The sequence below is a fragment of the Sturnira hondurensis genome, unplaced genomic scaffold (assembly GCF_014824575.4).
Source record: "Sturnira hondurensis isolate 20B ecotype Veracruz unplaced genomic scaffold, ASM1482457v3 Scaffold0014112, whole genome shotgun sequence".
Lineage (NCBI taxonomy): Eukaryota > Metazoa > Chordata > Mammalia > Chiroptera > Phyllostomidae > Sturnira > Sturnira hondurensis.
Genome location: NW_028086743.1, coordinates 200,897 through 218,844, shown reverse-complemented (window position 1 = coordinate 218,844; position 17,948 = coordinate 200,897). Strand labels below are relative to the sequence as shown.

The following is a 17,948-nucleotide window of genomic DNA, read 5'->3' as shown; positions in this document are numbered from 1 at the left end:
TCTCTGTATGTCATTTCTTAATCTTTTCAAAAATCAAAATTATATTCATTTGTCATAGTTGCAAAATAATAGAGTTATGTTTTAGTTTAATATCATTTCTCTTACAAGCCTGTAGAAACTTAAATTTTACACTGATTTTTAAATCTGTTTCCCAGAGCTCATATGTTATATCTCAATTATACAATATATTTAAATCCAAGTTACTATATAGTAAATAGTATTGGTGTCTCTCAAGTTTATTGTATTGTTTTGATCATATGACTGACAACTGATGAGAGTCCATGTTTTTAATGACTGTTTTCTAATCATGTTCCTTTCTGGTGTTCTTAATGTTCATAATCTGAAACACATTTTTGGGTATTTTGTTTCTTTTGTATAAATATTGAAAGTACTCAAAGACAAAGTGTTCAAGTCAGAAATATTTTTAATTACTATGTAGTTCCAGAAACAGGGATAGGCATATAGCACACTTAGTAAACTCTTCTTAGGTAGAAAGAGTTTCTAATTATTATTTTAAAAGATGTTTTACTGTTGTCTAAACATTTCCACAAGAATATTTAGAACATTTTTAGAGAGGCCATAGTAACAGACAGGCTTACACCGGGAGTCTAGGAGTCTAGTTTCATTCAATAGTGTTTGCATAATTGAACTTGATAGAGAAGCAGGGGAAGCAAATACATTTTACTTAAAGTGAGGCCTTGTGATCTGGTAGAATTCTGATCAGAAAGCTCATATTGCTGCCCATAGAGAAAAGAAAATTATGTTCTGTGAATGTCCAACAAAGTTAAGTATGTCTAGAAGAAGAACTTTTCTGTCATATCCTTTTATATGGGTAAAGAGTCAAATAGGTAACAGAACAAATGGCTTACAGGCTTTGGAATTTCATATTCAAGAGCTCTTCACAAATACACAAAAAATTCAAGATGAATAATTGAAAAATATTTAAGAAATTTCAAGCATTTGTCATTGCTACATTTATTGCTTATATTTTCTCATATTTTAACAGTTTCCTAAATTTCATATTTAGTAAAGCAGGACTGCTTCAATGTATATCATCAGAGACATGTTGCATATATATATGTTCATTCCTAAAAAAAAAAAAAAAAAAAAAACATTGATGATCTATTTTCCAAATAGGGGGTCTGAATTATTTAGAGAACATCCTTGATTTTCATTTTTCTTTGAACTTAGGAAAATATTTCCTGTCTCATTATGGAGATAAGGAGCATACTGGTAAATAATTGGTTAACTTTACTATGCTAATAAAAATACCTAATTTTCTAGGAAAAAATATAGCATTGTAAATATTTTAGAGTGATAAATACTTTAAAGTCAAATAAATGTATTAATATTGCTGCCTTAATTGAAACAGATGCACCATGCAATGAAAGATGTTAAAAATGGTGGGACTGTATGTTGGATATATAGAGATTCTCTGTACTATCATCGCAACTTTTTTGTTAATGTAATTCTATTCTAGAAAATGTTTGTCTAAAATTATATTGCTCAAATTAATTTATGATAATTAAAGTATCTTATTAAAATAACTTCATTGGGAAATTAATTATTCTATTATATAATCCTTGGGACAATCTCTAAAATTAACCAAACTGCAGAATTGCAGAATTTCTAAAGCACACTAATAATAAAATCACTGAATATTTAATATCTGCAGGTTTTAATTAAAATTATTATCAATGAAATAGGAAAACTCTTTTTAACACCTGACTTGATGATATGTTTATTGATTTGAGAGGGACAGGGGAAGAGAGAAAAACATCAATGTGATGGAGAAATATTTATCAGTTTTCTCCCATGTGCACCTTGAATGGGGATCAAACCAGCAACCTAGGTATGTGCCTTGATCAGGAATGGAACCCATGAACTTTTAGTGTAATGCATGATGTTTTAAACCTACACTGGGCCAGCCCAGGTTAAGAAAACTTTAAATATGTATATCCAAATATATAATAACCTAAAGATGATTAAACTAAAGTCTCAACATGAAAATGTATAAAACATAATAAACTGAAAGAAAGCAGAAAGAAAAATAACAAAGATAAAACAAAAATTAATTAGTGAAAATAATTAGTTATAAATGATTTTTTTCTGAAAGATATCCAAGAAAACTAATTGTGAACCTAATTAACAAAAAAGAAAATACCCCCCAAATACCACATTAGACATGGCAAGGAGTAATTAGCTAATGAGACATGAGATATTTAAGGTATTTATTACACAATGTGCATAACTATGTATGTATTCTAGTTTTTTATTGTATGTTTTGCATTACCATTTATCCCCTTTATACCCTCTTCCTGCCTACATTCATCACACTGTTGACCATGTCCATGAGTCCCTTTTCCTTTTTTCAACAGTTCCTCCATTCCTTAACCAACCTTCAACCTTCTCTGTATCTATGAGTTCTATACAGGTCAACCTTCTCTGTATCTATGAGTTTGTCTCTATGTTGCTTGTTAGTTTAGTTTGTTCATTAGATTCCACATATAAGTGAAATCATGTGGTATTTACCTACCTTTCTCTGACTGACTTACTTCATTTACCATAATGTTCTCCTGGTTCATCCACACTCTTGCAAAGGGTAAGTTTTTCTTCTCTTTGTGGCTGAGTAGTATTCCATTTGTCTAAATGTCCCATAGTTGTTTTATCCATTCAGCTACTGATGGATACTTGTGCTGCTTCCATATCTTGGTGATTGTAAATAATGCTGCAATGAACACAGGTGCCGCTGCCCGCAGCAGCAAGGGTGAATCGCGAGGTGAGGCGGTGGACTTAAAGAATGGAGAGGACCATAGCTCTGCTGGCATATGGCAACTTTATTCAAGGAACTGCTGGCTTATATGCAGAACTACAGTGGCCTGAGAACAATGCTGTTTTACAAAAGTTTGTACATTCCCGAAAGCTATCAAGAGGGCAAGATGTTCTCACATCCTGAGAACATTAGCCCACAGATAGCAGTGTCCTCAAGATTATCACTTCCTTGGAACATGACGCACATGCCAAGACCTTGTTCTTTCCTTCAAGGCTGAGAAGGAGAAGGTCCGGAAGATGTCAAGATACCCGCCGGCTCCAGGGACCAGAAACCAAGTCCCGCCACCATTTTCACAGTGGGGGCTCTGTCCTTGGTTCCCTGCGGCCTGGCGGGCTCCCACATCTCCCCCTTCTTTATTTTATATAACGCATTGGCTCCACATTCCTCGTCATGTCCAGCTTATGTTTTTTGAGATCTACGTACAAGCCAGGTTGCTTAATAACAGCAAATGATATAACATTCATTGATGCGTTTAAACAATTGGTTAGGAAGCAGTTATGACAGCTTAAGTTATACTTTTGATCATATATAAGTTGAACATTTCCGGCTACAAAAGCATATGGATCTGGAACGCAAGCAATAATTGAAACATTTTTCTGAGTCCCCGAAACATTCATAGCGTCCTGGTCTCCAAGGTGAACCCATTGAACATCTCTTTTAGCTACAGTGACATATTGAAGGGCAGCAACCGCTTTCCATAACATATTTTGAAATGTACGGTTATTTCTAGTCCATATACCATACAGCAAGTTCATTGGTCTGAATGTTGTGGGGCGGTAATCACTCCAGTCACAAAGCCCTTGATCACAGATGGTATAGTTGAGATGGCACATTCTCCAAGCAGGTCCCAATTGACTTGGGGATGGTGTTTTCTGCTTGCACAATGGGATATCAGGTGGGGGATCTCCTGGTCCTACAATGGTAGTTGAGACATTTCGTCGTAGGTATAGTAAGTCCACTCCCCAGTGAGTCCCGTTAGTGAAATTCCCATCCCAATCAGCATATCTAGAGATAAGAGTGCAGTTATTATTGTCTAATGAAAAACAGATGGGCAAAGTAGTAGATAATCCTGTGTAGTTATAAAGCGTAGATATTGGGATAACATGTCCTATAGAAGGAGGTCCTAAAACTTTAGTATTGTTAACATAAACAGGAACAAAGTCATTATCGTTCCAGGTCACAGGATGCATCATTGGAGGATTAGGGACAAAAGCCCAATATTCCTCAGTCTTCACTTGAATCCTCAGCATCCACAAAAGGCTCAGCAAAATCGCCAGACGTTGGCGTCTTCTCCGAGCTCGCTCCGGGTGGCTGAGGCGAGGCTGCATCGTCAAGCGTGCTAGCCGTCCCCGCAGCCGGTTCGTTTTGCTTCTGGGCATGTCGGACACAACGTTCAGGAAGCCAACGAGGGGCTTCTGCGTCTGTTGGAAAAACACAAACATGCCCCCTGCCCCAAACTAAAACTGGGTCAGGTCCATGACGAGAGCCATCTATGGGGTCTCTCCAATAAACCAACGGGTAATGTCGCATACGCGGCCCCCAATGCCGATCAGCCGCGGAGCGTCCTTCTGCATCCAAAGTTAAAAAGTTAAGAACAAATAAGGAATGTGACACTAACAGTTTAGGAGAATGAGGATCATACCATCTCCCCCCTTTTAATTTAGAGAACTGATGTTTGAGGGAAAGATGAGTACGTTCAATGATACCTTGTCCTTGTGGGTTGTGAGGTATACCTGTTTTATGTAAAATCTGAAATGAAGCACAAAAAGAAGCGAAACTTTTACTAGTATACGCTGGGGCATTATCTGTCTTCAAGACCTTAGGAACTCCAAGGATTGAAAAACAAAAGAGAAGGTGAGTAATAACATTGCGTACATTTTCACCTGTGAGAGGAGAAGCGCAGATAAAATGAGAACAGGTATCAACGGTGACATGTAAGTAACGTAATCGTCCAAACGCTGGGCAATGGGTAACGTCCATCTGCCAAAGATCATTGGGTTTAAGACCACGAGGGTTGATACCATAATGAGGCACGGGGAGAAGCTGAGCGCACGTAGAACATGATTTAACAATTTGACGGGCAGCTTCTCGGGTGAGACGGAATTGATAACGAAGAGAGCGAGCAGATTGATGATGCAGGGCATGAGAAGATGTAGCCTTTTGCTCCTGTGAAAGGAAAATTTGCGTAAAAGTATCTGCAGTTTGATTACCATGGGCAAGGGGTCCAGGAAGGGAGGAATGTCCTCGAATGTGACCAATGAAACAGGGAAACTGTCGTTTCTGTAAAAGTTGTTGAATATCTGAGAAAAGCTGAGAAATCGTATGATTAGAGGTATGAATTAAAGGAACAGTTTCTAAAACAGCCATAGCTCGAACAACATATTGGCTATCTGTGTAAAGATTAAATGGTTGATTATATAGGGCAAGAGCTTGGCTGACAGCAAACAGTTCCACTTCTTGAGCTGAAACATAAGGGGTGGTCCAGATGAGAGGCTTGGTAGGAGTAAGTAGAACAGCACGTCCATTAGAAGATCCATCTGTGAATAGGGTAAAGGAAGTTGATAAAGGTTCAGAAGTGACAATGTTAGGAAAAATAAATCGTGCAGTATGGGCAAATTGTAAAATTTTATCAGCGGGCAGATGATGAGAGATGGTTCCAGCAAAACCTTCAAAGGCAAGAGCAAAAATGTCGTTAAAGTTAAGAAGCCAGTTAAGTTGTTCAGCGGTATAAGGTATAACAATAACAGTGGGATCATGTCCTAAAACTTGGAGAGAGATTTTGCGCCCTTGCTGGATGCGTTCTGCTACCAGAGAGGGATAGGGACTCAAAACTTTCTTTGGAGTAGACGATCCATGGATCCATTGCAATACACCTTCTTGATATAAAACTCCTGTTGGGGTTAAGGTAGTAGGAAGAATAATCAAGGACCACGGTCGTGAAATATCACAATATGTGAGTTGAGCTGTTAATAAAGCATTTTCTACAGACTGTAAAGCCTTCTTTGCTTCTGGAGTCATGGATCTAGGAGACGAGGGATTAGGGTCTCCTAAAAGAAGATTAAACAAGGGTTTTAAGTCACCAGTAGATAATTTAAGTGAAGGGCGGATCCAATTGAGTTCCCCTAGAAAGGTTTGAAAATCATGTAAAGTTTTTAATTGAGAAGTATCAATGGTTAGTTTCTGCGGAGAGAAGGAAGAGGGTTTTAATGAATACCCTAGGTAAGAAAATGGATAGGTATTTTGTACCTTATCAGTAGCGATCTGCAATCCTGATTGGGATAAGGCTTGTTGTATATGCTGGAAAGTTGAATACAAATAAGACTCGCTTTCATGAGCTAATAGAATGTCATCCATGTAATGGATGATTAATGCAAGAGGAAACTGATCTCGAGTTTGTTGAATAGCTTGTTGCACAAGCTTTTGACATAGGGACTTGAACCCTGAACCCTCAGATTAAAAGTCTGATGCTCTACTGACTGAGCTATCCGGGCTCCGCTTGACCTGCTAGATCTCCCCAATCTGTTTCATCAGGGTTTGGCGGCTCCGATTGAACAGTCGCCACCTTAAAATCAGTCACCGCCTTAAGATCAGTCGCCACCTTAAGATTAGGTTCCTCATACCACGGTGCCTCCCAAGTCGGAGGAGGCAGAGCAGTCGGCACTGGAGGCAGAGGGCGAGAAAGATCCTCTGCCGAATGAATGCTGGCAAACTGCCACGAGTCCCTCATTCCCATTTTTCAAGCTCGGAATCTCCCCTAAGACAATCTCTAACTAATGTCCATAAAGAAAATGCATCAACAGGGGTTTTCTCTGGACCGTGAGCACGGTAGTGTTCATGAATACGTTCTCCTACCTTTTTCCAAGTTTCCATATTAATAGTACCTTCTTTCGGGAACCAAGGGCAAACTTGTTGAATAAAATCTACAAAACAATGTATTTGACTCTTAGAGGTAGTAATGCCTCGCCCCTTCAATAAGGAGCAGAGGACTTTTTCAAAAAATCCCTGATCTGATGAATGGAAATTTCCCATGGTTAACAACTCTCCAACACCGCTCCCTGCTACTTTAACTTTTACTTACCGGGTCCCCGTAGCAGCGGTCCTCCCGGGCTCCTCTATCCTCGCGATTAGGACTGCTGGTCCCCCCAGACCCCCAGTTTCCGGGTCCCTGTTCTTCGGGCGCCACTCTGCCGCTGCCCGCAGCAGCAAGGGTGAATCGCGAGGTGAGGCGGTGGACTTAAAGAATGGAGAGGATCATAGCTCTGCTGGCATATGGCAACTTTATTCAAGGAACTGCTGGCTTATATGCAGAACTACAGTGGCCTGAGAACAATGCTGTTTTACAAAAGTTTGTACATTCCCGAAAGCTATCAAGAGGGCAAGATGTTCTCACATCCTGAGAACATTAGCCCACAGATAGCAGTGTCCTCAAGATTATCACTTCCTTGGAACATGACGCACATGCCAAGACCTTGTTCTTTCCTTCAAGGCTGAGAAGGAGAAGGTCCGGAAGATGTCAAGATACCTGCCAGCTCCAGGGACCAGAAACCAAGTCCCGCCACCATTTTCACAGTGGGGGCTCTGTCCTTGGTTCCCTGCGACCTGGCGGGCTCCCACACACAGGGGTGCTTATGTTCATTTGAATTAGTGCTTTGGATTTCTTTAGATATATTCTTGGCAGTGGGATCACTAGTTCAAAAAGCAGCTCTGTTTTTAATTTTTGTGGTATCTCCATCCTGCTTTCCACAGTGCAATCTGCAGAATGCAGAATACCAATCTGCATTCCCACCAAATGTGAAAAAAAGGTTTCCTTTTCTCCACATCCTCACTAGCACTTGTTTGTTGATTTATTGATGATAGCCACTCTGATATGTGTGAGGTGAAATCTTATTTTAGTTTTAATTTGCATTTCTCTAATGATTAGGGATGTTGAGCATCTTTTCATGTGTATTGGCCACCTGTATGTCCTCTTTGGAGAGGTGTCTATTCAAGTACTTTGTCCATTTCTTAATTGAATTGTTTGTTTTGGTGTTGAGTTTTGTAAGTTGTTTATGAAATTTGTAAGTTAACCCCTTATCAGATGTATTGACAAATATGTTCTCCTATTCTGTGGGCTGTGTTTTTATTTTGTTGATGCTTTGCTTTGCTGTGCAAAAAAAATTAGTTTGATGTGGTCCCATTTGTTTTTTTTTCTTTTGTTCTCTTGCCTGAAGTGATATGTCAGATAAAATATTGCTAAAAGCCATGATCAAGATTTTGCTGCCTTGCTTTCTTCTAAGATTTTTATGGTATCAGGTATAACAGATAAGTCTTTAATTCATCTTGAAATTATTTGTGTGTATGGCATAAGAAGATAGTCTAGCTTCATCTTTCTGCATGTATTTGTTCAATTTCCCCAACACCATTTGTTAAATAAACTATGGTTAGCCCCTTGTGTATGTTTGCCTTCTCTGTTGGATATTAATTGACTAAAGGTGTGGATTTATTTCTGGGCTCTCTATTCTGTTTTATTACCTTAAGGATCCTCTATATACAATACCATGCTATCTGCATATACACTTTTACTTCCTTCTTTGCAATTTGGATGTTTTTATTTCTTTTTTGTCTGAATGCTGTGGCTAGGACTACCAGTACTATGTTGAGTAAGAAAAGTAAAAAGCAGACACCCTTGTCTTGTTCCTTATCTTAAGGGAAACACTTTTAGTTTTTGTTTGTTGAGTATGATGCTGGCAGTGGATTTGTTTTATATGACCTTTACTATTATTAGATATGTTCCTTCTATTTTCACTTTGCTGAGAGTTTTGATTATAAATGGATGTTGCATTTTATCAATTTTTTCTGCATCTATTGCTATGATTATGTGTTTGTTTATCCTTTATTTTTTCAATGCGCCGCATTACATTTATTGATTTATGAATGATGTACCAACCTTGCATTCCTGGAATAAATTCCACTTGATCATGGTGTGTGATCTTTTTGATGTATTGCTGTATTTGGTTTGCTAATATTTTGTTGAGGATTTTAGCAAGTATTTTCATCAGGGATATTGATCTATAATTTTTTTGTACTCTTAATGAACTATCAGAAGGGAACATTAAGAAAACAATCCCATTCACAGTTGCTTCAGAAAGAATAAATAGCTAGGAATTAATCTAACCAAGGATATAAAAGATCTGTGCTCAGAAAATTATGATAATGAGGAAAGAAATTAAAGAAAATACACATGAGTGGAAGCACATACTATGTTCATGAATAAGAAGAATTAGCATCACTAAAATATTCATGCTACCCAAAGCAAATTACATTTTCAATGCAATTCCTATCCAAATTCCAATGATGCATTTCACAGAACTAGAAGAAATATTTCCAAAATTTTAATGGAACCACAAAAGTCCCCAGATAGCAAAAGTAATCCTGAGAAAAAAGAAAAAAATGGAGGAATCACACTACCTAATATCAAACTACACTACGAGACCATGGTAATCAATACAGCCTGGTACTAGCATAAAAACAGACACATAGATCAATGAAACATAACTATATCTATATTTTTAAAATAACTTTGATTAATTAAATGATTTTCTCAGAAAAATCTCAATAAATTAAAAATCCTTGAATTAAACCAAGTTATCAAATTAAACCAAATAATCAAACATAACATTATTAATTCACACATCAACCTAAAATTGTGTGCTCTTTAAAGTAAAGCAATAAAATGCCTTCCAGCATTCATTTAAGAATTATTCTTGCCATGAATTAACTTGAATTTTATCAAGCCTCTAAATATCAGTTTATAGTTATTAGTTTACCAAAAGTTGATGGAAAACACGGACAGTATCTAAAAAAATACAGTATGTGTGTCATTTTGAAATAATTTTCTCTCATAGATTTTAATATACAATAAAGCCAAAAAATTAAGTATGACCAAAACCAAAAAAGAACAAATGGTAGAGTATTATTCTAGATGAAAAGACTAAAAAAGATCTAACAGTTGAATGCGATATGCATACCTTGGTTGGTTTGCATTATTACTACATATTACTGCATATGTCAACAATTTAATAAACATTTATTGAAAGCATTTTACTATAAATATGTTGGGAACTGCTCTGCCTGGTTTCAGAAGTTGTAACCCCCCATGGCTAAGGTTGAGTGAGCAACCTTGGGACCATAAACCACTAAGGAGACAGAGCTTATCTCCCTGGCAGAACTGCTGCTTCTGCTCCTTTTACTTAATCCATAACTGTCCCCAATGCTTGATCAGTTAGCCAATGACAGGTAAGATTCCCCAAGGGGGGAATGACCTAAGACAGGCACAATTACGGGGAGGCTCCAGGGAAGAACTTGGGGGGCATAGCAAAAGGGGGTGATGGACCCTCCCCCCTTGGCTTTGACAAAGCCTGATTCCTCATTCTGTCTGTGAGAAGTCTCCTAATCTCTTGGCTGGCTTACTTCCCCTGCCTGACTTAAGCCTGAAACAATGACAGAGATGGTGCAGCCCAGTGCTGAAAAGGGTGGGTTCCCCGTGTCATCAGGCCTAAGAAAGAATACATAAAATCCTGTGGAACCTGCTTTGCTAGAATGCTCTCAATTAAATGATAAGAGTCCGAGCAGGAAATAAGTGTGTTTCCCAAAGTTTTGTAGCCCTTTAGCTGACAGACCCTGACTCAGAACTGACCCTCGTAGTTCTCTGCATGATATCTATTGTTTGATCATTACAGCCTGACAATGATTAATGAACTTTACCTGTATTCTTGTGCAAATTGAAACCCAATAAAAACCTGTCAAGGCAAGAGTCAGGCATTCTCCCCTTGATAGAGTAGCTGTGCTGTCCCTTTCCCTCCACAGGACTCAGTAGTCTAATTGAATTTGTCTGGCATCTCATCCATAATGCCACGAACACTGTGGGCCAGTGTTTGCATCATAAGTATGGTAAGATTGTACTTCTCAATTACTCAGCTTGTGATTCTTCATTGGAGACCAAAAGAAGAGAATGAGATTATAACAATGTTTTTAAAAATTAAATTAAAATATTTTCAGGAAGCCACAACATTTTAATGAAATATTAGCTGCTTTTATAAATCTATAAGTATTATTGACTTAAATTATTAATCTCAAAGTATATTTATTTATTCTTATAAACACTGATTAAGTATATCATAGGCCCTCTCCATTCCTTATAGGACTCCACTTTGATGTGGAAGCTCTTAATATTATTGACAACAAACTGAGAGTTAATTATCTAAGAATATCAAATACCTTCTTGAATATCTGATGTTTCCCTTTATCATGCATATTTATAAAAATTAAAAGACTATATTTTTCCTTTATTTTTTCACTTTGTATATTTTTCTTCAATTTAAAAATTGAGAAGTGTGATAACACAGAACAACAGACAAGTCTTGCTTAGCCATGAGTTTAGCTAGATTCCCTGCTCTAGGTGAGCTAACTATAGCCTATGAATTAAAGCTGGCAAGGCACATTTTTTTTGGTATAGCTTGAAAGATAAGAATGGCATTACATTTTAAGTGAATGTACAAAAATGAAAAGTAGAATAATATTTTGTGACATATGAAAATTTTATGAAATTTAAGTTGATTACTTATAAATAAAATTTAATAATTATGTCAAAGACCACAAACCTGAAAATGTATACTATCTATCCTGTTAAATAAATTTTGCTCCCCCCTGCTCTAGAACACTTTGTAATCCTGCCTGAACATTAAATAAATAGCAACCATTTGTTGTCATACTCCTCCACAGAGCATCCCTGGCCCACCCAGCCATACCAGGTATCATTAGCCTTGCCCATGGCTTGGAGTTATAACTCATTTCACCTGGAAGGAGAATATTGCAGAGAAAAGACTTCTCTACTTTCAATATACATAAAAATAGTACTACTTCTAATGAACACGATACCAAATAGGGGTCCAAGGGGGGGGGGCGCAATACTTGGCCCACCAAGTGATACCAAAAACTGCTACAGAAAACAGAGGTCCCCCACAAGAATGGTATACTAATATGTACTGGGCTCTTCTGTCTGCTGCCAATTGGAAAGACATCTCTCAATGCCAGAGATTTGTGAAAAGGAAACAAAATGTTTATTTAATGCTATTCAGGCCTAATGCCTTCCTTAAAATATCAAAGTCCTTTAGGGTATACACCTACACACACACACACACACACACACACACACACACACACACACATGTTGAGGGCAAGGGGGAACTAGCCAGAGTGTAGCTATAAGGAAGTAAAAGTTGTTTTGCTAACTAATGCAAGGGGGCTCCGGGACACACCCGAAGAACAGGGTGTTCCAGGATGTGGTGCAAGAAAGAGAGTTAGGCAGTTTAGCCATCTGGACAGTTACTAAAGAGAAAATTTTTACCCCTGTGCACGAGCTCCACTGAGCAATCAAGTAAAAGAGCACGAGCCAGTGCACAAGTTAACTCACCAATCGCTAACTGCCACATTGTGCCCCTGAGCCAATCGCTAACCACCACATCTGCTTCTGTATCCAGCTTGCTTGCGCGCCTCTATAAAACCCTGAGCCTGTAAGCGTTTGGCGTGACTCTCGTTTGCAGCCCTCGTGGGCACCGTGTCCTTGGACACCCTGAGAGTTCACCCCTGTGCAGGTTAAACTTGGCCTAAAAGCAACATCTTTGAACCCCTGAAAGTCTCCAATGTTTGTTCTCGTGGTTTTGAATGCAACAACACACACACAGTGCTCCCTTCTCCCACTGTTCCAACTCCGGGTACCATAAATCAGGAAAAGAGCACAGGTCTGTTTTTCAGGTTGCTGGCACTGTGGGCTGTGTCACCTGTCCAGACAGGATCTCCAATTAATCCAAAGTCATGCAGCACCTTCCACTGGCAAGAGTTCTTCATACCAAGTTTCAGTCAAAGTCTCTCCTGCTTTCCAGGCCACTCAGCCAAAGGGAGCATCTTGGAGCCGCGTGGGCCTCTTCTACCAAAGCCGCACTCCACCAAAAGCGTGCGTCTTTCTTCTTCACCTGGCTGCAGGGATCTGCATTCTGGCAAAGCTGTGTGGTTTTCCCTTTCACCTAGGCAAGAGGGGGTCCTCACTCTGCCAAAACTACATGGTTGTCTCTTTCCCCTGGCCAAGAGGGAACCCTTACTCTGCTGAAACTGCATGGCTCTCTCCCCTCCTTCACCTGGGCAAAAGGAGGTTTTAACTCTGTTGAAACAGCATGGCTCTCCCCCTCACCTGGGCAAGAGGGGGTCTTCACTCTGCTAAAGCCACATGGCTGCTGCATCTGCCCTCTTCCAAAACAGTGTGTCTCTCCCTTTTCACTGGGACAAGTATGGCCCTATGTCCAAGAGCCAATCCATTCCAAGTTCTCACGAAGGCACTATCTCAGTGGATCAGCCCCCAGTTACATCCTGGGTAGAAGCTACTCACTTCTCCTTGGCTCAGAACTTGGCCACAGCTATTTAACATATCTATGAAACCAGTTAAAGGTTATAGATACGATAAATGATCATTCCAGAGGTTAGCTGCAAAACTGTTGTTATGCAAAACAACTCTCAATGGCCCTGTTCCATTTGTCCCTTCCCCCAACTGACACTTGGGGGCGGGGTGAGGACATCTTAATGTTTCCTGAACACACTGAGCTCTGGACCCCATTCCAAATTCTTTTTGCCTCCCCCCTGCCCCCCCCTGGCTTCACCCTGTATCAAACATAATAATATAAAGATCTCAATGTAGAAGAAGTCTGTGATGCCATTTAATTATATATTTAAGAATAGCTAGCTGAAATATCACTTTGAAATAATATCTGTCAATATTTATTAAATTTATACCAACCAATTATCTACTAAAATTTTTTACTTCTGAGTATATGCTTAAGATTAATAAATGTATATTTTGACCAAGAAACATAAATGGTAATATTCACAGAAGCTTTATTTATTAGGAGACAAATACTGGAGTAACCCAAATGCTCATCAATAATAGAATGTGTCTGGTTGGCTAGTTCTTTGGAGTATCACCCCCATGAACTGGGGCTACAGATTTGGTCCTTGGTCAAGACACATGCAGAAATCAACTAGTGGGTGCACAGATGGATGAAACAAAAATTTGATGTTTCTCTATGTCTCTCTCTCTCTGTTTCCCTCTCTTTCTCCCCTCCTTTCTCTCTAAAGGTCAATAAAAGCAATAGAATGTATAAAGACATTGATTTTGATGCAATACTACATGTAAATAACATGAAATAAAAAACTGCTACATGCAATATTATAATTAATGAAAGAATCCATACAAAATATATAAGTATGATGCCATTTACTGAAATATAAAACAGACAAAACTATTCCAGGGTGCTTGAGCTCCAAATAGTAGTTATTATAAGGGATCATGACTCAGATGAGTATTGAAAATGTTCTGTATGTTGATGTGATTTATGTTGATATATATCACTATCTCTCCCTCTATTTCTAGCTCTGTGTACACATACAAATTCATAAACAAAGACATATGTGTAAATATTTATTAGTATATATATTTTCTAGGGTCCAGCCTTGGCAGGTCTCAGAGTCCCCGAAAGATGTATGGCACAGGTGATGAATGAAGAGTCAGATACCCAGTTGGATGCCGGAGAACAGCCAGCCTCTGTGGGTCTGACCAAACTTGCAGAGTTTGATTTAAGCTTTTTATAGAGATTGTAACACAACTTTAAAGGAGCAGGTGCCTGGCATGACGTTGTATTAAACAAAGGTTATTTTGACCAGGAGAGTTATTAATCAGACAATTAGAGCTAGCTGTACGAATAGAGCTTTTAATGTCCTGCTTTTTTTATTTGTCTAATTCTGTTCCTGTTCAAGGTAGAGAAGGGGCTGTTACTCCAACAACTATTAGATATTCAGGAGCTACTTCATTGGGGGGTGGGGAGTTTGTTCTCTGGCCAAGAAACTATTTTGTACAACTTCATTGGAATTATGTGGATAATTGGGCCTGAAATCCAGGTGTCTAAAAATCCCACCACTTACTAATTTCAAAAACAAACATGCAAAGAGAGATAAACAGGAAGTCCACAGTTGCCTCTGCAGTGCAGATGCATCTCATCCTTCCTGACTGTGTCAAGGGATGGCTGCTGATCAGCTCCCGACATATATTCAACATTTGTGTATTTTGCTGGTTGATTGTTATCCCCAAATTAAAAATATAGTCAGATGGCACAGTACAACTGAGAAGTTTTGAGTAACCTAAAGTTGTTTAAAATGATACTTCGGGAAAAAAAAAAACTATGTAAAAACCCAATCAGGCAAAAAATTCTTAGATATATGATTTAAGTTGTCTGGAAAACATTTTTTAATATTAGTTCATTTTGTTTGATTTCTTTTTACAGATGCAGTACTTTGCAAAGAAAGTAACTTTATTAGGCAAAGCTGAGAACATATACTATGACAAGTGAATTTAGCTAGTATAGTGCTCCCATGGGAATGGGTATAAAATATGGATTGCAAAATATCTGAATGAATTATATGAATTATATGTCCTTTTCAACTTCTGAAACTATAAAGTAATTTTGATATTGAGACCAGCATATAAACAAAAACATATTTTGGAAAGTGGTTTCAAGAACCATAGATCTCCCAACACCATTTGTTGAAGAGGCTATTTTTATTCCATTGTGTGCTCCCACCCCCTTTGTGGATATGGCATGGATGGACCTGGAAAGCATCATGCTAAGTGAAATAAGCCAGGCAATAAAGATAAATACTGTATGATCTCATCTACGAGTGGAACCTAATCAACAAAACAAATAAGTGAGAAAAATAGAACCAGAGATGTGGAAACAAAGAACAAACAGGCAGTATCCAGTGGGGGTGGGGAGGGGTGGGAGGGGTGGGAGGGGATAACAGGGAAAGAAGAAGGGGACAATTGAAGGTGGGGGTGGGTATGGCAGGGGAGAGTAAGTGGGAGGAAAATGGCAACAGCTTTAATTGAACAAAAATTTAAGAAATGAAAAAATAAAGCATAAAAGCTTTTTTTCTTAAACTCTTTTAATTGGAATTTCCTTAGACTCAAACAAAAAAAAAAACTTATGGGCATTATTGCTAATAAATACAATTCTTAGAAATAAGAGGAGATTGCAAAATTTAGTACAATTTGTGTTGTTGTACTATCAATAAAAACCCATTTCTGAAAGAATGCTTTTCTGTTCTAAGTTCTATTCCTTTTTCTCTAGGGGTCACTTTATAATAAATACCAGTGTTTAAATTAACTGAGGCATTTTCTTCAGTACCACATTACTGACATTTACTGATGTTGCATTCAAAACCGTGAGAACAAACGTCGGAGACTTTCAGGGGTTCAAAGATGTTGCTTTTAGGCCAAGTTTAACCTGCACAGGGGCGAACTCTCAGGGTGTCCAAGGACACGGTGCCCACGAGGGCTGCAAACGAGAGTCACGCCAAATGCTTACAGGCTCAGGGTTTTATAGAGGCGCGCAAGCAAGCTGGATACAGAAGCAGATGTGGCGGTTAGCGATTGGCTCAGGGGCACAATGTGGCAGTTAGCGATTGGTGAGTTAACTTGTGCACTGGCTCGTGCTCTTTTACTTGATTGGTCAGTGGAGCTCGTGCACAGGGGTAAAAATTTTGTCTTTAGTAACTGTCCAGATGGCTAAACTGCCTAACTCTCTTGCACCACATCCTGGAACACCCTGTTCTTCGGGTGTGTCCCGGAGCCCCCTTGCATTAGTTAGCAAAACAACTTTTACTTCCTTATAGCTACACTCTGGCTAGTTCCCTCTTGCCCTCAACATTCCCCCATTTCCTTGAGAGTAGGTCAAACCCTTGACTCTATTTCATCTGTGGGTAGGATTATGTACGGCTGGGAAAGTACCATTAGTTTAACTACTTCTACTCTTTCTTTGATGAAGGCCAATATCTTATTCAATATGATAGGTCCTATAGCATCAAACAGCTTGGAGAAGTCAGCCCTTAAGGTTATAGGTGTTCCCCCCACCCCAGGTCAAGTTAGAGGCAATTACTGTGCCATCAGCGGTTCTAATCAATACCCATTCTTGGTACCCAAGTCCACGGGTGGGGGCCCAACATAGTAGCCAAATTCCTAGGTACTGGAGAAGGTGAGTTTTAAGGGCTTGTCTGGGTCTCACTGGACTCGCCATTCCCGGGGCTCCTCACTTGGCGCCTGTGCCGGCTTGGTGTGGGAGAGGTGAATCCAATATGGTTTCTCAGCTACCTGGACAGTGGACGGGGTGCTCGACAGTACCTGGTAGGGGCCAGTCCACCTGGGCTCCAAGTTTCCTCTGTGATGGTTGAGTATCCACACCCACTGCCCAGGTTCTGGTTGACCAGGCACCTTGTCTGCCTCCGACGGGCCGACCTGTCGGAGAGCTCGCACCTCACTTCAGATCTTCTGTAGAGCCTGCAGTGCCTTGAGAAAGTTGTGGTTAGAGGCTTCTATTTCCACTCTGGTCAGTCGGGGAACCAGAGTTATAGGTTGTCCAAATAGAAGTTCAAAAGGGGCCCAAGTCTTAATATAGGGGGTACATTTTACGCAGAAAAGGGAGAAAGGGAGTAGCTCAACCCAATTCTCACCGGTCTCTTGTTTTAATTTGGTTAGAGTCTCCTTGAGGGTTCTATTCATCCTTTCTACTTGTCCTGAACTTCAGGGTCTATATATGCAATGTATTTTCCAGGTAATCCCTAATCTTGTGGCTAATTCTTGAGATATCCTGGAAATGAAGGCCGGTCCATTATCTGAGTCAATGGCTAAAGGGAGGCCATACCTTGGTATAATTTCTCTTAATAACAACTTACAAACTGTAGAGGCTGTTGCCCCTTATGTGGGGAATGCCTCAACCCACCCTGAGTAGGTATCTACTAAAACTAGTAGATATTTATATCCTGTCTTTCCTGTGGGCATCTCAGTGAAATCTATCTCCCATAACTCCCCTGGGGCTTTTCCTTGATACCTTACTAGGGGAGGTAACTTCTTATTTTGGGCATTTACCTTGGTACATATATTGCATCTGAGCGTAACAGAATGGATAATCTCCTTGATATTGGGTCCTGTATAATATTTCTTGACTAACTGTTTTAACTTATTTTGCCCTAGGTGGGTGTT

At 39.2% G+C, this 17,948-nt stretch overlaps 1 long non-coding RNA gene across 1 annotated transcript; it reads left to right on the top strand.

The window, feature by feature from the left end:
• Positions 1-772: 772 nt before the first annotated feature.
• LOC118998432 (uncharacterized) lies at positions 773-17,060 on the top strand. The gene is made up of 3 exons (XR_005068861.1): positions 773-783; positions 4,437-4,440; positions 16,921-17,060. It is a non-coding gene; the product is annotated as an uncharacterized LOC118998432 (long non-coding RNA).
• Positions 17,061-17,948: the final 888 nt, after the last annotated feature.